Genomic DNA, 22350 nt, shown 5'->3' with positions numbered 1-22350 from the left:
TCTTTTATGTGCGGGCTGTTTCTTTGTCTCCCCATGGTCTCTCTTCTCAGGATGTATGGTTATGTAGTTCTTTCTCTCCTGCATTGATTTAAAGGTTCAAAATACAACACATCCAGGTAAAACACAAGGCACTGAACAGAAATGTATTCACGATATTAATGACCTCCAATAAAGGTGACCACCAGAGAAAGGCAAATTAGGCAATAGGAGAGAAGGAAGAAGAGTAAAAAGAAAATGAAAAAGAGAAGTGTCAAAATGAAATTGGGAAAAGAAAAAGAAAAAAGAAGTAAGAGAGACAAGAACAAGACTAAGAGAGAAAAGGGGAACCAACTATATAAATGAGGAGTAAACTCCAGTAGAACAACCACTAATCCTAGCAAATGCCAGCAACAAGTACCTGGAGATTAATACAAACTACAACACCAACTAATATTAAGCGAGGCAAGGGAAAACAGAAGTAAAAAAACAAACCAAACCAAACAAACAAACAAAAAAAGAATAAGCAAAACCAATCTCATAAGAATTTGATATGATCAACATTCAAGCAAACAACAAAAGGACAGAGAGAAAAACAATTGTTGAACAGTTATGACAGCAAAGAGAGAGTTGTGTATGGACTTGGAGCAGGGGATTGGAAATTAGGTATATAAGTAGGGTGAAATTTTAGCAGGGAATAAACAGAAAGAATAGGGAAAATCTGAAGCAGGAAAGTGTTAAGATAAATAGGACACCAAAAGGGAAAAAGTTAGGAAGAGAGTGATGGCATAAAGGTAGAGTTAAGATAGGGTAAAATGATGCTAAAGGAAAGATGAAAATAGGGTATAAAATACTGATCCCAAAGTAAAATAGAGAAAATAAAATGACACTTTAAAAAAAAAAGGAAAAAAAGGTAAAATAGTACTAGTAGTAATAATAATGATTGAAAATAATTAATAAGGAAAAATCAAGTGAGGAAAAAAGAAAAATTAGTTTCTTAAGTAAAAGATGCAAATAAGGAAAAAAAAAAAGTGCAGTAGTGAAGGTCATTCACTTCCTCTATCGTTCTGTTTGGCACGCCTGTTTCCCAGTCTGGATAGTTTTGCAATTCCCTGTGTTCCACTGCTCCTCAGTGTTGTAGCCAGTCCTGATTTTTAAGCAGGTGGTGTTTTACTTTCTCGTATTACTTTATTTTTGATTGCACAGAGTCAATTTGATTCAGCCCCTGGTGGCAGTTTTTCTGGATTGACTTCCGGGTCTCTCCAGCCTTCTTTTCTGGGGCACTCAATACCGGTTTGGAGGTGGGCTGCCTCAGAGCTGGCTCTCCTATGGTCACTCCCAGCTCTGATCCCCAGGTTCCAGAAAAACAATTTCCCCCTGCAGTCTCTCAGGGTATCCCCAACTGGGTTATCCTATGTATTGGGCTTAGTAATCAGAATTGGAAAAAGCCCAAGTGTGCGGACAGTGGGTCTGCGTGCCAAGACCAAGCAGCCTGCACTCCTGTGAAATTCTTAGTCTGACCCTCCGAGTCAGATTAAAATGGGGTGCTTTTTAGAGATCCCCTCTGGGTACACAGTAGGTACTTTCCAAATGTACAGTCAGATGGATGCATATGGACACCAAGTTGCAACTTACACAGGGCAGGGACAGAGCGGAGCTATGAATGAACATAGAGGCATGTATCGATCTGTATCATACATTACATTGTAAATTCAATGAAGCCAGGTCTGATTTCAGTTGGTATTCCCCAAGATATACCTGATACATAGTAAGTGATCAGTACACTTCTTAGGAATTCATGCTTTCATTCATTCACTCATCAAATGTTTACTGAGTGCCTCTGTGTGTAGTCACCATAAAGAGGATGGGCAGGGGTGTGGTTCTCTCTAAGCGTTTCAGACAGAGAACACTCAGCTGAGCTTTCAGCTCTTCTCTGACTCACCCTGGAAGGCTTCCTGGAGGAGGCAGGCTTTCCCAAGCGTTAGGGGCAGAAATAGAATATTGGAGACTAGCTATTATAAGAAATACAAATCATATTCTGTTAACTGATTGTTTTGTTCTGATTAAAGAAAGCATTCTAACCTGGCTTGGAGTTGTACGCATCCTCTCCTCCTCACCTCCTCCCATACACCACCACCTGGAAGTCAACCTTGGAATGTGGTACGTTCTCATCTGTGATCATGGAAAGATGAACCACCTTATTGTCCACAAGCAATTGAGTCCCAGAGGGGTACCCCAGCCCAAATTGCATGTAATCTGTAACCATTATACCCATTTTTATTCCTTTTGCCTACTTCCCCATGTAATCTTTGTCCTGCTCAATATAAGCAACTGGCTTATGGTGGGGTGGAGAGCAGATTTTTATGGATGACCTGCTGCTCTCCCATCCTGCCCGCAGTATTGGAAGGAACACTCATATATGATTCAACCCTGTCTCTGCTTAATTGGCTCAAGTAGTGACAGGCAGCTGGGATTGCCGTTTCAGAATGTGTGAAAGGCTACTTCAGGCTTGGCCCATAAAAACTTCCTAAAGCAATGTAATTTAGCTCCTCCATTGTACACTGAGCAGGGACAGAGCTAGGCTTTTTAAAAAGAAATTTCTTTATTGACTAAGGTGTTATATATGTGTCCTTATTTCCCCATTATCCCCCAGTCCCCCTACTCATGTCCTCACCCCCGTTTGTGTCCCTTGGATAGGCTTATATGCATGCATACAAATCCTTTGGTTGGTCTCTTCCCCTTACCCCAACCCTCCCCTATCTTCCCTCTGAGGTTTGACCGTCTGATCGATTCTTCTGTCTGTGGATCTGTTTTTGTTCATCAGTTTATGTTCATTATATTCCATAAATGAGATCATGTGATATTTATCTTTCTCTGACTGGCTTATTTCACTTAGCATAATGGTCTCCAGCTTCATCCATGCTGTTGCAAATGGTAAGAACTTTTTTTTTTTAAACCACAGCAGAGTATTCCACTGTGTAGATGTACCATTGTTTTTGTTTTTAGAGAGAGTAGAGGGAGGGAGGAACATCAATGTGGGTCACACACATTGGTTGCCTACCGCATGCGCCCCTGGGGCTGAGAATCAAACCTGTAACTCAGGCATGTGCCCCTGACAGGGCACTGAACCTAAGACCCTCCTGTGTGCAGGCAGATGCCTTAACCACTGGCCGGGGCAAGCTAGGTTTTATGGGACGTAAAGCATATGCAATTTGGAGGGCCCACTAAGAAAAATACACAATTAGGCACTACAGATGTGAATATTTATTTAGAATAGAAATTGCAAATTTTATAACTTGACAATTTCCAGAAAAACATTCTAGTTTTATTAACTGTTTGACATTATCTCTATATTGCTTTATTTATTTATTTGGGGAGAAAGGAGTGTAAATGTCTTTGTAATGATTTTGTATTTTTTTTATACATAGAGAACTGAAAGATTCAGTTTTTCCTCTTTCATGGTTGATCAAAATTATTTTTAAATGAAAGGATGCAAAATAAATGTCCTCACCCACAGGTACATGAGCTGGAGCATGGCTATAAGTCTGTGCCCTACATAAAGCAGAATTCAGATTAATTCTATTCTGTAGGATTCCCATAAACAACAAGCACAGTGCCTTTGTAACTCTATACGCTCCATTATCAAGTTGTGGACCGAATCTTTATTTTGATAGATAGATGAAAACTAATCTCTTACAGCTTCACATATCTCATTATTGGACATTTTCCATAACCTACTCTCTGGCTCCGTATTGCAGGAAGACGCCCTGTACCTGCTGGTGCTACGAAAGCTCAAGACCATGTGACACAGTGCTAAGGACCTCGCTGGCCTTGGCAGGGCCCTGATGCTTCATCGGCTTCCTGGAACCCCAGCCCCTGCTGAGGAGGAAATGGAGAGGAAAAGTTCAGGAGGGACAATCAGCATGGGGCTCACAGCTCCTGGTCACACACAGACCCGCAGGTTTTTCTACTAGAACATACTTTACAAGCCTCTTTTCAGGTTTTCTTCATTAAAACCCTCTCTGCTATCAGGGTGGGTACTAGATTGATCAGGGTGATCACTTCATAAGTTCTATAAATGTCAAATCACTATCTTGTACAGCTGAAACTAACATATTGCATGTCAACGATAATGAAAAACTTATAAAAACTACTTCGTGCTTGTCTGAAATTGTTTACAATTCAGCCAATTTAACTTCTATCTTGGAAAGCATTATAGTTCTCCAAAGTGAGGTTTTTAAAGTAATTTGACCCATTATAACACCATTTAATTTGACCCATTATAACACCATTCACTTGGGTAACTGCATGCTAGGAGAGAAGGGTGCTGTCCAGACCTCCGTCTGTGCTGTCAGTCTCGCCTCCAGAAAGCACGTGCCCTATTTCAATTAGCCTACAAATTAAAAAATAGTTTTGAAATAATGTCTCATGCCTACATTTTATTTTATTCTTCTTCATGCTCATCCCATAATTATGAATATTAGTTTTCCTGGAGGGGAAAAAGTCTATTCATAAACTAAACTATCTATTTCTTCAGTAAAAAAACATTAAAAACCCCACCTGAGTCCTCTGATAGCACATGCCAGAAAGTCACCATTTCAACTATAATATAAGGAAGTAACAACACATCAGTACTATGAGCCCAGACAATATTGGGGGGGATAATTATGTTAAACCTCTCTGTAATTAAAGATAATTTAAGTACAAAATTATAATATTGTTTTGAGTTACTATTACCGGGGGGGAGGGGACCCTTCAAGGAATTGCACTCAGTGACACTAAGATTTTATCCATATTGCTATACTGTAAACTCAGCAAATGGCATTTAAGATTTTTTTAAGGTATTTTGCCTGAATAACAACATAATACCTCAACTTCCAATTAAAAATATAAACCTAGCCCTCTCTCACTTCTAACAAGGCCTTCTTTTAAAGGCAACTATCAAATACATGGTTAGACTGGATATGCCTTCACCCACAAACCCAAAGGGCCCAGAAGCCCAGCGATGTGTGAAACCCAAGAGGCAGCAGAAAGGCTGACCCGGGGAACTGCTTTCTCCTCCTCATTTCATCAAACACTGCTCACCTTTGAGGTGAAAACTTTGGCGGCAATGCGTAACCAGGACAGAGCAACAGGAGTTAAAGAACACTACCTCATGCTCCACACAACACTGAGATTATGAAAACAGATGCTACTTGTTGAAAGAAGGGGACATTACTAAAAATAGTCTTCCTGGGTTTTATGCTTCTAAGTAAGAAGCACATGGGTAAGCCTTTGTCTTTCCCATGCCATTGGCAAGTCTTCTGCTTTGTGTAGGACTGGGTATAAGTGTAGATGCAATTATTAGGCATATTCCCCAGAGCAGACTCAGTTTCTTTCCCCAGTACCTGAATACAGCGTAAGCATCCTACCATTGCCACCACCGGCTTGAGCTTCAGGCTCGCACGTGTTGGATGCGGACCTTTGCAAGCAAAATGTGACGTCCCAACCCTTTATTGCCTGTTACAGAGGATGCAAAGACTGTTCTCCGGAGTCTAGACGTGTGTCAAGACACCTTCCCCCAGCTCTGCAGTGTTTCTGTGGTTTCAGTTTAGGCTCTGCATCCTCATTGGCCACTTAAACCGAAAGGCTGAGTTTTGGAAATCAAGAAGTTGAGTCTGGCTTCAGACCCTCTGCAGACAAAAATTAAAATTGATTAGAATAAATTCACGACATGCTATATTATATATACTTACACTTTTCTTGATACTTAGTGTATCTTTGGATAACATAATGTTAAGATGAGAGCACATTAAACCTTGAAAACAAAGTTAAATTAACAGTGGAGCTTTACTTCAAACGCAATAAACAGTCATTAAACTTTAATACTATTAATCATCAAGGTTTACCATCAGATTAAACAAACATTTTATATACAGTGGCTTTCAGCAACCCCCTTTTCTGTGACCTAAAAAAGTGGGAGAAAAATAAAGTACACCTATGAAAATCTACATTTCAATTAAGAGGTTGCCCTGTTGGGGAAAACCCACAAATAAGGACTTGGAAAGAATGAACAAAAAGAATAGCAAAGGAAATAACAGGTAATAAATTTCTTGTATTTGCAAATCATAGATAGTTACTTTGAATGTTAGAATGTTTCAGCCACTTCTAACCTCAAATTATTTCAAGTATTTAATATCAATATTGCATTAATTTTGAGAGAAGTAAAGCTTATCAGTAAATTTCTAATTCCATAGCAATTAAATCAAATGCCAACTACCAGGTGAAATTCTAAAGTTTCTACCTAATGAACCTTATGTGTCCTTCAAGGTTCAAGTCAAATACTATGATCTCCTTTGGGGAGGCATGCATGACCTGCTAATCTGAAACAGATTAATCATTGCTCTGGATACCCATCCAATTTGTATGGGCAGTATTTCTTTTTCTAGAAGTCTCTGCCTTCTTAAAGCCCATAAAAAAATGGACAACTACAAAAAGAAGAGTAATCACAAATACAGATATAAAATATTCAAGTTTAGATATCATGTTTAGCAACTTAATTTCTAAGCACCTGATGATTTAGAAGAGCAGATTGTATCCTAACTATTCCAACACAAGACAGAAGATGAAAACCAACTCGGTCATTTTGATATTTAAGAATCTTTGGATATTTTTCTTTTTAACAGATTCCTTTTCTAAGAACTTGAAATTCTGTATTTTAATTATACTAAAGTACTCTAACAAGCTTTATAAAATATGTTAGTGTGTACTTTTTAAAAGATTACAATAATCTAACTGGCCTTTTTTGATGTTTTGAAGCATGTGGGTTGCTCTACTAATCTTGATCAACATATTTAAAAGATGACAAAAATCTAATTTTTGAATTATATTTACAATGTAAGTCACCAACAAACAAAATTATTTTTTTCTTTAACATATTGCACACTGTAACTGCTGTGCTCTTGAGAAACCAGAAAAAATGTAAAAAAAAAAAAGTATCATAAAATAAACTTAACAGGAAGTTCATGAGACCTTGGGAAGGTGATATGTGGTTGTTTCCTCCTTTTTTCCTTCTTGTTCTTTTTCTTGATGTTTCATCTTTTGTCCTAGAAAACAAAAACAAAAATCTATTAATGATTGCTTCAATAAGTCAGAGATACAAAGACTTCCTTTCATGTTTTTATTGACTTGAGAGAGGAAAGGAAAGGGAGAAACATCAAGGATGAGAATCACTGATCGGCTGCCTCCTGCACACCCTCTACTGGGGATTGAGCCTGCAACCCGGGGATGTGCCTTTGACCAGAATTGAACCTGGGACCCTTCAGTCTGCCGGCTGACACTCTATCCACTGAGCCAAATTGGCTAGTGCATAGACTTTATTTTTTCAGTAGTGATTATAGTCACATGGTTTGAAATTTAAAAGATAAAAAGTCCCCCTTTCACCCTGGTCATCCAGCTACCTAATTCTTCCCAAAGTCTACAACAAAGACTTCAGATTTCTTATGTATCTTTCAAAAACATTTGTAGGTATTTGGAGAGTTTATTGTCCCAGAACCATCTGTTAAGAGGACTATCATTCTCTGCTGAATTGCCTTGGCACTTTTGTCAACTGCCATAAATGTAAGGGTTTATTCCTGAACTCATGTCTGTGTGCCCTTTCCTCTTATAACAATGCCAGTGATGGAATTTAGAACACTCCAGTTCCCCTTTCCAGCATGACCTTATATTAACTAATCACAGCTGCAAAGACTATTTCCAAATAAGGTCACATTCTGAAGTTCTGGGTGAACATGAATTTGGGAGAGGATACCATTCAACTCACAACAGCATGAATACATTTATACTTGTTATATCTTCCCCTTTTATCATAATAAAATTTCCTCATTGTCTCTATTTTTCAAAATCTAATTTTCCTACTTTGTTAATTTCATAAAATTAAAAGGCAATCTATTTCTTTTCATATTCCAGAAGAGAATAGCCTAAGAGTAGTATGCAAATTGACCATCACTCCAACACACAAGATGGCCAGCAGGAGAGGGCAGTTGGAAGGGACCAGGCATGCAAGGGAGGGCAGTTGGGGGCAATAAAGCCTGCAGGGGAGGGCAGTTAGGGCCAACCAGGCCAGCAGAAGAGGAAAGTTGGGGGTGACCAGGCCTGCAGGGAAGGGCAGTTGGGCAGTACCAGGCCTGCAGGGGACGGCAGTTAATGGTGACCAGGCCTCCAGGGGAGGGCAGTTAGGGGAAAACAGGCTGGCGGGGGAGCAGTTAGGCATCAATCAGGCTGGCAGGAGAGTGGTTAGGGGGTGATCAGGCTAGCAGGCAGAAGCAGTTAGGAGCAAGCGGGAAGACAGGCAGGCAGGCAGGCAAGCACTTGGGAGCCTGTAGCCCTAGATTGTGAGAGGGATGTCCGACTGCCTGTTTAGAGCTGGAATTGGGCCTAAACGGGCAGTCAGACATCCCTTGAGGGGCCCCAGATTGGAGAGGGTGCAGGCTGGGCTGAGGGACACCCCATCCCCCCAAGCACGAATTTCATGCACTGGGCCTCTAGTTATATATAATATCCAACTTCCCTATTCCCTGAAAAAAAATCTTAAAAGAACTAGGTTTCCACTGCCTATCAATTTATTTTCAGGTAACATTTGCAATGTTTTCCATAAAGAGTAGTCTATGTTTTTTAAAAAAACTTTTTGAGTCAATCTCGGCAGTTTGGAGCCTATACCATTGTAAGGTATGGTTTCTCAACAAGTGTTCTATGTAGATTCTAGAGCACATGTGTCAAACACAAGGCCTGCGGGCCAAATCCGTCCCGCCAGGCCTTGCAATGTGGCCCGCACCGCGCTGTCATCACTGCACTCCGCTGCGTTTCCATCACAATGACAGTTTATGACTGTTCAGTAAACCATTCAGCCCGCGATTTAGGCTGGATTTTAGATTTTGGTCCCTTCTCTGATTGAGTTCGACACCCCTATTCTAGAGGAATCAATTCTTTATTGTTCATAACCATTTCTCACACGATAGAACATTTAACATTCTGGGCCCCTATCCACTAACTCTTTCCAATATTAAAAAAAAAAAAAGTGTATATATTTGTATTGATTTTAGAGAGGAAGGGAGAGGGAGAGAAATTGAAACATCAATGATGAAGGAGAACCACCTATCAGCCACCTCCTGCATGCCCCACAGGGAATGGAACTGCCCCCTCCTGGTTCACGGTTGACACTCAACCACTGAGACATGCCAGTCTTCATGAAAACCCGATTCCTACCCTCTCTGCATTTCCAAGTGTCCCTTGGAAAAGGGGAGGGGGGTATCACTTGAGGACCAATGTCATAGTAGTTAAGGTGAACTACAGGGAAGTGAGGGCATGTGCTTAGCATCCTGTACCACGGAGCCCGACATCAGCAGGGGCTGGGGCCTCCTGTCTGTTCTGGACCCTATGCTACGACTCTGGGGAGACAGAAGATGAAGCAGAACAGAAAAGAAGCAAAAGGGAAAACAAGAAGGGAGATGTGGGGACTCCAGTGGTATTGGGGACAGAGCCCGCTCCCCAAGCTGGTTCTCCTGGAAGAGGCCAGAGGAAGAGGCCCCGAGCTTCTGCCCGGAGCTCAGAGTCCTGTGAACCCACTGGAGCCCGTGCAGGCCGGCCCCTCCTGCTGCAGTTCCCTCTCCTCTGGACTCGAGGCTATGCTGGGTGTGCAGCCTCCCAAAAGGAGTTATATGAACTACAAGGTTTTGCAGGAGCAGATCAAAGAGGGGAAAAAGGCAGCAAAGGAAGAAGAATGGCCCAGGACACAGGTATTTTTTTCAGAAAAGAGGAAAGGGCAGGAAGACAGGAAATCTGAAAAAAAGAGATCAGTCCCAGTATTCTGTCAAGTGGACAGACTGGACAGGTTGGAAAATTCCAAAAGGGACAATGATTCTGAACCCAGTGGATATTAAGAAAATAAATTATTTCTGAGTGGCTAAGTACTATATGAAATGAAGAGAGGAATGGGAAAGGGCCCCGTGCAAGACTTCCACGCTATTATTTATTTCAGATTTCAGGGGCTGATTTCTTAGAGAGAAAAATCAAATAGAAACAATAAAGCTTCTGGTTGCTGGGGGGGGGGGGGGGGGGGGGGGGGCAGGAGAGAAAGTAAACTACAGAGCCAGATTTCTTGGGTTTGAATACAGGTTCTGAGACATTGAAAAAGAGACAGACACCTAGTACAATTACTTGACTCCTCTGTATGTTTCCTTATCTGTAAAATCAGAATAGTAATAGTACTTATTTAATTACTGATTAAATAAGATTACCTGAGACATGTAAAGTTCTTAAAACATCTCTGGTACATAGTAAATATTGGTAAATATTAGCAAATATTATTCCCTAAATTTGTCATTTCAATAATTTTTCTAGCACAGGATAACAGTTTTGAAATACTTTTTTCTCTATTAGTTCATTTTTTCCTTATTCCTCTTCCTATACTCCTTTTAAGTAGCTAGGCAGCTGTGAGCTCATTGATTTAGGAAGAAATAAACCAGGGTAGTAAATGGAAGAAAAAAAAAGTCTTCCTGAACTTGATTCCTAAAAATGTAAGCCATTTGGGGTCCAGAGAAGCTTCCACATGTAGATAACACTTTAGGAACAAATACAACTGAAAAGAACAAGAATTAGTCTCACCTCCCAACAACCCGAGTCCAAGTTGCAATAAAAACAGAAATTTCTCCAGACTAAGGGGAAGAGATATTGTGGGGAAGTGCTAAGAGTATAGACATTGATAGATTCTAAAACGAAGGGCCTTGTGTCCTGACTCACAGAGCACTGGGGAAGCAGTAAAATCCCACAGAAATCGAAGGTGGGGGTGGGGGGAAGGAGGCTTGGGATCTAACAATGACTGGGAGAGGAGGTTATGCTGACCAGGCTTTAAACGGCCTTGCATTTAGTATCCTGAATGGCAGTGAGGAAGCTGAATTATGCCAGGTCCTTACATGTGACATGGAAGTAACAGAGAGAGCCACTATACCCGAAGGGACAGGCAGACAGGAGTAAAGACATGTCAGGGCCAGACAGAACGATAGACATCCCAGAATATACCTGTATGAGCAGACAATACTGAGAACTAGGTGAGTATCTTCTCCCCATCCATGCCTTGGAAACATACAGACTGCCCCCCGCCTCCTCACCCCTCTACCACTTCACTTCACCCCTGAAACTGAACTCAAAGTTGGGAAGTAAGTTTTTAATCTATCTGTAGTTTTCTGAGTTTTTTTTTTTTTTTTTTTTTTTTAAAGAAAAAGGACAGTACTGGGTTAGCTCCATGTTAGCTATGCTGTTAAACACTTCCTCCCTTATACCTCATTAAAATTCCATGTAGAGCTCACATGGTGTGTCTCAGTGGCTGGACACTGACCTATGGACCAGGAAGTCATGGTTTGATCCCCCGTCAGGGCATATGCCCGGGTTGTGAGCTCAATCCCCAGTGTGGAGTATGCAGGAGGCAGCGAATCAATTCTCTCCCTTTCCCTCTGAAATCAATAAAAATAAATTTTTTTTTAATTTCCTTGATTTTATTTTAATTAATAAGGTACAGAATCCTATAACCAAATTTTATATTAAATTATTCAGTTACCTACTTTTCTTTCTTTTCTCTTTTTATTCCTTTTTGGTCCTCTTTTAGTATTAACTTCTCTGTTGGTAGAATCTAAAAGAATTAGATTTTAAAAGAATTAGAAATAGTCTAATTTATAATAGGCAAGCAAGAACATCTCTAGGGAAAAGAAATAAACTTCATGATCAAAGGATGGAAAATCTTTTTGTTATAGTAACGTTACATTAACTTCCTGTCAACAATAAAAAACAAATGTTAGAACTAGAAACCCTAAGAAAAACCAAACTATACAAGAAAGTCAGTTCCAATACGAAGTAATACTAACACATGGCATGGTTTTAAGCAAGTGATGAACTATCAATGCACTTGATATCATGACTGGAAACATTCTCCTTTGAGTCCCAGAAACCAGGACATTAGGTCCACAAAAGGGAATATAACCCTAGCACACAACTTGACACCGCAATAACAATATTTATAGTGCGATAGTAATTTAAATGCTGATTAGTTTTGAACCTTTAAAGTGAGAACACGAACAAAAAAATGAATGAGTTACTTTTGGTTGTAGATCATACTATAAATATTAACTACTGAAAACAAAAAATATATATACAGTAGGGAGAAAAGATGGAGTAAAGAAAGGGTGTAAAATAATTGACTAAAGTTGATGGAACAGAAAGTAGAATTACAAGTATCTTATAATACTGATGCCTAATTAACTAATGAAAAAACTAATTACACTACGACTAGCACACACTGAGAGGAATAGGTGAGACAAAGGAGTAATTTAATGTGAACTAATCATGGATATTGCCTAAAGCTGAATGTGGAGAACATCTGCTATAATTTGATTGCCTGGTATCTGATTCTCCTTTCTGTGTTTGGTGAAGGTTCTTCTGTGTGCCTCCCACTGTCAGTGCTGAAAAGGCCAATACTAGCTTTTCCAGTTTCCTATGCAGCTGGGACATGGGCATGTGATCAGGCTCAGTCAATCACTGCCTAGGAGCTGGTGACACAAGAAGCAGAGATACTTAAGAATGAACTTTGTAGTGATGGCAGAAATACTCAGTGGCTGCAGTGGCAGGGATGCCAGTGGCGGCATTTGGTGACCATGGTCATGCAGGCGGAGGGATCCAGGTATAGGAATGGCAGTGGTCGCAGTGTCCCCTTGGCAGACTGAGCTCTGTGGCACGACTTTGCCTGTGGTTTTAGCTGCAAAGTTTCACTTTGTTCCTATCGATAGACAGAGATTAATTCTCTAGCTTCTTGGCAATTCTGTGGGCTACTCACTGTCCTCTCATGCCTTCTCCATTTAAACCAGCCAGAGCTGTTTCCTTTACTTACAACCAAGAACTCCTACAAGCCCACTGATAAATTGAGAAATAGAAGTGAAAGCACGTTACTTAAGAATCAGAAACCCAAATGTCAACAGTGGTTATTTAGCACATTCAATTCCTTTAGCTTATAATAAACCTTCCTGAATACTACTCCCCTGGCTTTTGTCTAGAAAATACCTTTTCCCCCCTCCAATTCTCAATTTAGAGAGAATTTCCTCTTAGAGTCTTTCCTGGTCTCCATAATTCATGTAAACCAAGTCACAGCTCTCACCTATATTGTAATGGACTATTGGTCTTTATTGTCCAACAAAATAAAAGTTTCTTGGCTGATGGGGTCATGGCCTGCTGACCATTATGCCTGGAGCACAGTGAAGTATTCTCAATAAACGTTTGTTGAATAAACAGAAGTTATAAAGGATTTTAATACTTTTTCTCTAAATAATTTAACTTATAAACAAAAAAACCTCAACAGGGTGATAAACACACCGTTAATACTTGAATCTGTCTCGCTTTCAGAAGACGAAGAAGAAGAGGGAAACACACGGTCATCTGAAGAGTAAGATGTTGATCTATGTTGGTGTTTCTGGCTTTGCTCTTTTTCCCCCGTTTGTTTGTATTTGCCTTAGATTGATATCAAACATGACACAATTAGTCTCTCAAATATTAGCAACAAATGAAAGAGAAACAAATAATTTATAGAACGTATGTGAAATTGCTGAAAAGTAATTAAAGTGAGAAAAGCTCCTACCTTCATTTCTGCTGGTCCTGGCATCTTCAGGACTTGTGCGTGGGGACTTCTTACTCATGTCTACAGAACCTGCCTGCCATGGCTGTAACACCAAAATATTGGCAAGTTATTAGAGAATGTAAAAGCAAAATAATGGCTTTTGGAACAAAGAAAATAGAAACCACATTTTAAATTCTTTCTGAATGGAAAGAGGGTCAGGTGTTAGTCATTCATAAAGTAGTTTTATATTTCTATTAAATGATAACCATTCATATCCCTAATTTGCATATCTGCCATCAAAACAAAAGTCAAGTATGTATTTCCATAACCTTGGCAAAAATCTCATACAGATTTTATCAAAATAAGGACCCTGTTTTATTTTTATTTTTTTATTTAAAAAAAATATATTTTATTGATTTTACACAGAGAGGAATTGAGAGGGACAGAGTCAGAAACGTCGATGAGAGAGAATCATCGATCAGCTGCCTCCTGCACACCCCCCACTGGGGATTTGCCTGCAACCAAGGTACATGCCCTTGACCGGAATCGAACCCGGGACCTTTCAGTCCGCAGGCCAACGCTCTATCCACTGAGCCAAACCAGTCCCGGCAGGACCCTGTTTTAGTTGAATTTTGCTTTGTAATCTACAAGAACAAGAATATAGTATTGATGTGGTGATACTATGGATTACATTAGTCAAACTGGTTTTCTTCATTAATGAAAGGAAACACCAACTGCTACAAACTGAACTTTTCCAGTTAATTCGTGCAAAAGTCATTTACTATTGAAGCTCAAACCCAATATGACTGAATTTAGAGAGAGTTTTCAAGAGGTGAAGTTAAATAAGGTCATAGCAGTGCACCCTTAATTGATAGGACTGATGGCTTTCTAAGAGAAAAGACACACACACCACACACACACACACACACACACACACACACACACAGGAGCAACACAAGTAGAAAAGGCCATGTGAGGATGCACCAAAAAGGAGGCCAGGAAGAGTTCTCTGTAAGCCAGGAAGAGTTCTCTCCAGAAACCAAACTCTGCTGGAACTTGATCTTGGACTTTCCAGCCTCCAGAGCTGTGAGAAAATAAATTCCTGCTGTTTGAAAGCCGTGCAGCCTGTGGAACTGTAGCATTGTGGCAGCACAAGCAGACTAACAAACCGAGGAAGGACAGCTGCGATTGTGGCTGCCCTTCAGAACCCGGTGTTCCCCCTGGCACCTGCAGCCCACCATTCCCATCTCCTTGGGCTTCATGTTTCCCTCCCACCCTTAACACAGCCATCTTATTATAGGATGAAGCTTTTGATGTTCCTCTCTATCACTATTCCATTGGTTCCTAAACTTTAATACACATAAAAAAGACAAAGAAGCTTTAAAAAGGCAATTCCTGTGCTCCACACCCAGAGACCTTCACTAGAACATCTGGAGGGAGACCTCGAGCAATTCAAGAAGCCGTGACACCACACTTTGAGAAGCAGTGCTCTCTTAGAAATCTCATCTAGTCACACTATTTCAATGAATTTATTACTTTATTTGTCCAGCTCTTCAATCCCACATCTCTAATAAACACTTTCCTTGGAATATCTATTATCACTCTGCTCTTTAAAGTAAAACTAAGCTCTTTGGAGACATAGCCATTTCTGTAAGTAAAACCATTTTTTCTCCTAATACATGCATTCATACACCTAATTTATTTACTAAGCCCCCAATCCAGTACGAAAAATATAGTGGTGAACAAAACAGACCAGATTTCTACATCCACAGAGCTTATATTCTAGCTTCAGGAGGAGAAGCAAAATGATTTCTAAGGGTAATTGTTAGGAAGAAAGTAAACAGGTGCTATAATTGAAGTGCCCTGCTGGACAGGAATGTCTGCTTCTAAATAGGTGACACTTGACCTGAGATTTGAAAGATGAGAACCATCCAACCATGTGAAAGAAAAAACTTGCAGGAAAAAAACTTTTGATCAGATGGAAGATAAGTTCAAAGGCCTTGAGGTGGAACAAGTTTAGCATTTTTTTGATATTCAGAAGGATGGAAGGTAAGTCTCAAGCACTGTCATCAAAGGGGAATGATATGAACTGAGCTAAGAGGTAGACATGGACCAGGCAATGTAAAAGTACAAAACCGGGCACGGGTTCGGATGGATGGCAGGCCTGTCCCCCTCGGTCTCTCATATGCCCCGTGCCAGAGCAAACTGTGGCCTCCAACCATTGCCCAACCTCTTCCCATAGGCTGCTGGCATTGAAGCAGGTTGCACAGGGGGAAGCAAAAAAAAAAAAAAATTATATAAGTAAAATCAATTTTATGTTAAGGAGTTGAGATTTCATTCTAAGTACTAGAGGCCTAGTGCATGGTTCGGGACCTCTGGCTCCTAACCACTTACCTGCCTGCCTGATCGCCCCTAACCACTCTGCCTCAGTTCCTGTACCCAGGACCCAGGCTTCCCTCCCTCTTGCCGGCCACAGGCACCCGGAACCCCAGGCGGCGCCATCCGGGTCCCAGCTCTGTCAGGAAGGACATCAGGGAAGAAGACATCTGGTCTAATTAGCATATTACCCTTTTATTAGTATAGATTAATATAGATAGTGGGAAGCGACTAGAGGCTTTTAAGCAGGGGAGTGTCAAGATATGACATAACAAAACACAGTCATATGATCAAAAACACAAACCAAATTTTAAAAATCACTACCAAAACAGATGTCAAGGAGCTTATACCCTATGTTTTGTTTTCTTCTCTTTTTTCTTTTTTCTTTTTTTTTTAATATATCTTATTGATTTTTTACAGAGAGGAAGAGAGAGAGAGAGAGAGAATTAGAAACATCAATGAGAGAGAAACATTGATCAGCTGTTTCTTGCACACCCCCTACTGGGCTATGTGCCCACAACCAAAGTACATGCCCTTGACCAGTACTGAACGCTCTATCCACTGAGGCAAACTTGTTTTGGCTCCATATGTTTTCTTAAAGTTTTATAGTTTCAGGTCTTATATTCAAGCTTTAATCCATTTTTGTGTCTGTCCAGTTTCGCCATTACCATTTACTGAAGAAGTACTTCCTTCCCCATTGTGATTTTGGTACCCTCGTCAAGGATGTGTTGCCTATATATGTATGAGTTTATTTCTGGGCACTCTATTCTGTTTTATTGGCCTATGTTGGTTTTTTTTTTAATGTCTGAAACAATTTTTGGTTATCACAAAACAAGTTGCTACTTGGAATCTAGTAGTTAAGAGGCCAGGGATATAGCTAAATATCCTAAAATGCACAGGAAAGTTCTTCACAATTAAAATAATCCAGCCCCGCCCTGACTGGTTTGGTTCAGTGGATGGAGTGTCGGTCTGTGGACTGAAGGTTCCCAGGTTCGATTCCAGTCAAGGGCATGTACCATGGTTGTGGGCACATCCCTGGTAGGGGGTGTGTAAGGAGGCAGCTGATCGATGTTTCTAACTCTCTATCCCTCTCCCTTCCTCTCTGTAAAAAAAAAAAAAAAAAAAATATATATATATATATATATATATATATATATATGTTTTAAAAAAATAAAATAATCCAGCCCCAACGACAAAATTGAGAAAGTCTGTTCTAGCCCAAACCACCAAAATCTCTTACCTGAAGTACTGTTAACAGCCAATAACTGGGTCTCCTGATTTTACTTTTATACAGTCTCTCTCCCACAAAGCACAGCTATATGATCTTTTAAAAACAATTTTACAAACTGATGAACAAAATAGATCCAGAGACACAGAAGCATGGAACAGACTGACAAATCTCAGAGGGAAGGCGAGGGGGGCAGTGGCGGTTTTGGGAAGAGATTAACTGAAGAATTTACATGCATACATGCATAATCCATGGACACACAATAGTGTGGTGAAGGCCTGGGTAGGGGGCAGGTACGGGGCGGAGGATTAATGCGGACGATGGAAAGGGGGACATCTGTAATATTTTCAGCAATAAAGATAAAAGAAAAAATAACAACTTTAATTGAATTATAATTGACATACAATATTATATCACGATTAGGGGACATTCAGCCTTTCACCATTAAGCATGTTAGCTCTAGGTTTTGTAGATTCCTTTTATCAGAGTCCCTAGTTTGTTATTTATTCATTTGTTTGTTTTTGGAACACTGATATGAACACAGGTACATATTTTATGTAACTTAAGTACACATTCTATTTGTTTGCTCTCTATAAACAGAGATAATTTTTAAGACAGAAAGCAAAGTAAAGAGCCCTAGCTGGTTTGGTTCAGTGGCTAGAGCATTGACCTGTGGATGGAAGGGTCCTGGATTTGATTCCAGCCAAGGGCACATGGCGGGTTGCAGGCCCCATCCCCACTAGGGGGCATGCAGGAGGCAGCCAATCAATGATTCTCATTCTTTTTTCCCCCTTCTTCTTAAGCAAAATGGCTGCACTCTCTTATTCTTGATGTTTCTCTCTCTCCCTTTCTAAAATCTCTCTCTCTCTATCTCTCTTTCTCTCTCTCTCTCTCTCTCTCTCTCTCTCTCTCTCTCTCTCTCTCACACACACACACACACACACACACACACACACACACACGTAGTGAATGCCATCTCCTGGAGAGACTATCAAGACCATATCAAATGCTACCACCACCTCTCCTCACTCTTTACCATCTCACTACCATTTCATCAATGTAGCCTCTTTGATGGAGATGGGAACAGGGGTGCTGAATTGCAGGTGCAAAGAAACTTATTTGGGAAGCACAAGCCAGGCCAGGCAAAGCTCAGCTGGCCAGGAGCTCCAGCTACTGAGTCCTTTATGAAGCAAGTGACACTGCTAGTTCTCTGGATTATAGACAGTAGTTATTTCTACAGCTTTTAAAGAACCAACCACTTCTAGATGGATTAGACTCTGTTTGGGATTCCAAACATGATTTTCCTCAAGTTGGTTGAGTTTATTTTATTTTTATTTTTTATTTTTTTAAAGAACACAGCTGAATCTGTTGTGTTCATGGTGCTGAGTTTTTAAAATAATCAATACTGAATTTTGCCAAGTGCTTGTTTGTTTGTTTTTTGCAGCTATTAATAGAAACATGTAGTTTTTCTTATGTAGTCTGTTAATATGATAAGATATATTAATTTATTTTCAATTGTTGAACCTGCCTTGAATTCCTGGGTTAAATGTTAGTCACAAAGTGTTTTTCTTTGACACACTACTGGATTCAATTTGCTAATTTTATTTTATTTTTTTAGAATGTTTTTGCATCTTTGTTTATGAGGGGCCCTGATTTGTTTTTTTTAAAATCTGGCTTTGTTTTTTTTTAAATCTGGTTTTTAAAAATCTGGTTTTGGTATACCAAAAACGTTTGGTATCAGGAAACGTTAGGTTAATAAAATGAATTGGGAAGTTTCCCTTCCTCTTCTATTCTCTGAATAGCTTGCATAGAATGACTATTACTTTGTCTTAGAAATAGTAATTAATTTCACTGGTGAATTTAACCAAATGTTTGGTTAAGTTTGCCAGTGAAACTACATGGCACTGGAGAGTTTTTCTTTTTGGTATAGAACTACTCAGCTTATCTCTTGCTTCTTGGGTGAATTTTGGTAGTTTTGATGGCGATCCATTTCATCTAAGTATAGAGTTATTTGAAGAATCCCCTTATTGTGCTTTTAATGTCCAACATGATCAGTAAAAACACCTCCTCTTGGAGCATGTATGTTATAGAAATGACCAAGTACAATGGTCGGCAAACTCATTAGTCAACAGAGCCAACTATCAACAAATTGAAATTTCTTTTGAGAACCACATTTTTTAAACTTAAACTTCTTCTAACGCCACTTCTTCAAAATAGACTCGCCCAGGCCGTGGTATTTTGTGGAAGAGCCACACGCAAGGGGCCAAAGAACCGCATGTGGCTCGCGAGCCGCGGTTTGCCGATCAGACCTAGTACAATCAAATACAAGACAAAGCACAGAAAGGACATACCTGCAGCAGTACTAGCCTCAAGCCTTGTTACCACTGACTTTCAATTCCATTTTCAGTCAGATACCGAGTCCTTTTGGTTTGTCCTAGCAAATTCCTCCTAGGCCCAATACTGCTTGGCACAGCCCGTTAAGACCCCTCATCTATCTACCTAAAATATTCCACCTGTCACCTAATGAGTCTCACTGCCTTTCTCCACATCCTTCACATTGCTGCCAGACTTACCTTCTTATACTCCAATGTTTCCACACTGCCTACAAGATAAAGACCCTTCACATCTGGCTTAGTCTTGCCTTTTGAATTGCAGTTCATCTTATGCCTCTAGATAACTCCTTTTAAAATATATTTTATTGATTTTTATTTTTTTTTTACAGAGAGTAAGAGAGAGTGATAGAGTTAGAAACATCAAAGAGAGAAAATCATCCATCAGCTGCCTCTTGCACGCCCACCCTGGGGATATGCCCGCAACCAAGGTACATGCCTTTGACTGGAATGGAACCTGAGACCTTTCAGTCCACAGGCTGACGCTCTATCCACTGAACCAAACCGGTCTCAGCTCATGCTATGTCTCTAAATCAGGTGTTTTTAACACGTAGGCTTCAGAGGGGAGGGCTGCAATCATCTTGTCTTATACAAACTGCTCAAATGTTTGCCGAGAACAAACATGCGCGCACGCCAGCGGCAGGTGATAACAATAATGGCATGCAGGGGAAGAAAGTTGATGGAAGAGGACTGGGTGAGAGGTACCTAACGAAGCATCGAGTACATTTTGAGGATGTGAAATCTGTATTACTGAACTCAGAGCTTAAGATACCCGATAAAAATGGAACGGTCAAGGGCCAGTGTGGACAGCTCTGAAAAAAGTGTGTAAACAATGGCCAACTTTTCAGAAACAGGAACTTTCTAGACAGTATCCAGAAAAAAAAATTCCTCATGAAAAACAGCTAGAAGGGAGATGCCCAGGTGTATGGGAAAGAGAAAGTGGTAACAGCACCAGCTTTGGGGTAAGCTACCCAGGAGATTCACATTTCAACTCCATCACACCCAGCTGTCACTGCAAGCAAATTACGTCAATTCTCTGTGCCTCAGTATTCTCATCCGTATCTAATTATGGAGTGGTGCGGTGATGAAATAAAATACGTGTAAAACGCTTAGGTCAATGTCTTATTCTTAAGGGATTCTTTCCTTAATTGTTTATTTAATAAGAGGAAAGATTAGGAAGGGAACCTGCACCGAGATGGGTGGTCCTTGGGAGAGATTTTCATGCAAAGTGGAACAATTCAGAAGCAGCCACAAAGAGTAGGTTCCCAAAGAAAGTTGGAGGAAAGAACATTTCCAGGGGAGATGAGGGGGGTGTCTGCGGGCTCTCAAAATGGGAGGCAGAGCAAGACCTGAGAACAGGGTCAGACCAAGGTCACACCTTGCCGAGTTCAGCGGGACCTCCAATAACGTGGTGTTACTCATCCTGGTTTGGTTGAGGAGATGCCCTGGGAATGGTGCTGGTTAATATCAGCCTATGCTACAATGACTTTCCTGATACTAGTTTTGCTTCAAGTCGCAGAAACCACCCACAATATTGAGGATTTACTATTATGGATATGACAAGCCAATGACTATGAGTAAGAAACGGTTACCAGAAAGGGCTCATCTCCTGGGGGGAACCCTGAGTGCTGGGCGCAGCCTGACTTGGGAATGAGAGGCCCACCATCATGGCTTTGACCTTAGAGGCCTGCTGGGGAGGGAGTTGGGGGAAAGGGAGAAAGAAAATGCCCGCGCAGCCTCTGCCCGGCCACACTTACTGTAAACTGCAGGGGCAACGACCTTCCTGGGCCGGCTCCAGCCGGGGCCCGAGGGTGCAGAGGAACGAGGGGAGCTGACGCCCGACGCTGGACCACGAGCTACTGAGCGGGGTGGGCGGGGCGGGGCCTCCACGCATGCGTGCACTCGCCAGCCGCCGGAAACGTTCGGTCCACGACACAGATAGGGGCGGGGCCCACGTGGCTCTTCCGGCGCAAGGCCTGCAGTCAAGCCTGTGGGCCAGGGGTTGCCCGGAATCTCAAATCGTGGGGCCAAATTCTATAACAGAGTGTCAACAAATGGCAGCATTTACCCCCAGGAATTTGTTAGAGATTTCATTTCAGGTTCTGTTACAAGATTGTGGCCACGTGGCCAAGTTTTCCAGGATTTGTGTTGGTTTTTTTTTGTAGATTAATTTGCCCAGATTTGATACTAATAAGATATTGAGACTGTCTGGTAATGTGGTTTTTGCTCCATGAATTGGAGTCTTCCCTGTGGTTCCTGTGAAGTCTTCCGGTCTTCGTGCTGTTCTGCACATGTCCTTTTACGTTTAACCTACCAGCTTTTGTTGTTGTTTACTTTTCATAATGGGCCCTAGGATAATTTGTTTTTTTTGGTATGTTGATCCATCTGCTCATTCAGCTGAACCTTTGTATTCTTTTGGATTTTATAGGTAAGAATCTATCTGTAAATATCAATTTTGTCTCTCCCCCCTCCCCCCAAAAATTTTTTTTTTCAGTACAACATTGTATAGTAGCATCAGGGGTAGTTCTTTCCAGAAGTTATTTGGATTGCCTATTATGTGTTCATTTTTTTTTTAAAATATATTTTATTGATTTTTCACAGAGAGGAAGAGAGAGGGATACAGAGTTAGAAACATCGATGAGAGAGAATCATCGATCAGCTGCCTCTTGCACAGCCCCCACTGGGGATGTGCCCGCAACCAAGGTACATGCCCTTGCCCGGAATCGAACCCGGGACCTTTCAGTCCG

At 40.8% G+C, this 22350-nt stretch overlaps 1 long non-coding RNA gene and 1 other non-coding gene across 3 annotated transcripts; one reads left to right on the top strand and one right to left on the bottom strand.

Annotated features, from left to right (window-relative positions):
- Positions 1-5453: 5453 nt before the first annotated feature.
- Positions 5454-22084, bottom strand: LOC118721537. 2 transcript variants are annotated; one of them, XR_004988761.2, is made up of 5 exons: positions 21361-22084; positions 13631-13712; positions 13369-13503; positions 6988-7061; positions 5454-5648 (listed from the first exon to the last, which is right to left on the bottom strand). It is a non-coding gene; the product is annotated as an uncharacterized LOC118721537 (long non-coding RNA). The 2 variants fall into 2 exon arrangements; XR_004988760.2 differs by lacking the exons at positions 5454-5648; positions 6988-7061 and adding an exon at positions 11572-11638 and having other exon boundaries at positions 21361-22078.
- LOC118721847 lies at positions 15749-15881 on the top strand. Its single transcript, XR_004988857.1, has one exon. It is a non-coding gene; the product is annotated as a small nucleolar RNA SNORA42/SNORA80 family (small nucleolar RNA).
- Positions 22085-22350: the final 266 nt, after the last annotated feature.

This window comes from Pipistrellus kuhlii, unplaced genomic scaffold (assembly GCF_014108245.1).
Source record: "Pipistrellus kuhlii isolate mPipKuh1 unplaced genomic scaffold, mPipKuh1.p scaffold_m20_p_18, whole genome shotgun sequence".
Classification (NCBI taxonomy): domain Eukaryota; kingdom Metazoa; phylum Chordata; class Mammalia; order Chiroptera; family Vespertilionidae; genus Pipistrellus; species Pipistrellus kuhlii.
Note: the sequence above shows the minus strand (reverse complement) of the source record. Positions and strands in the feature narration are given on the sequence as shown.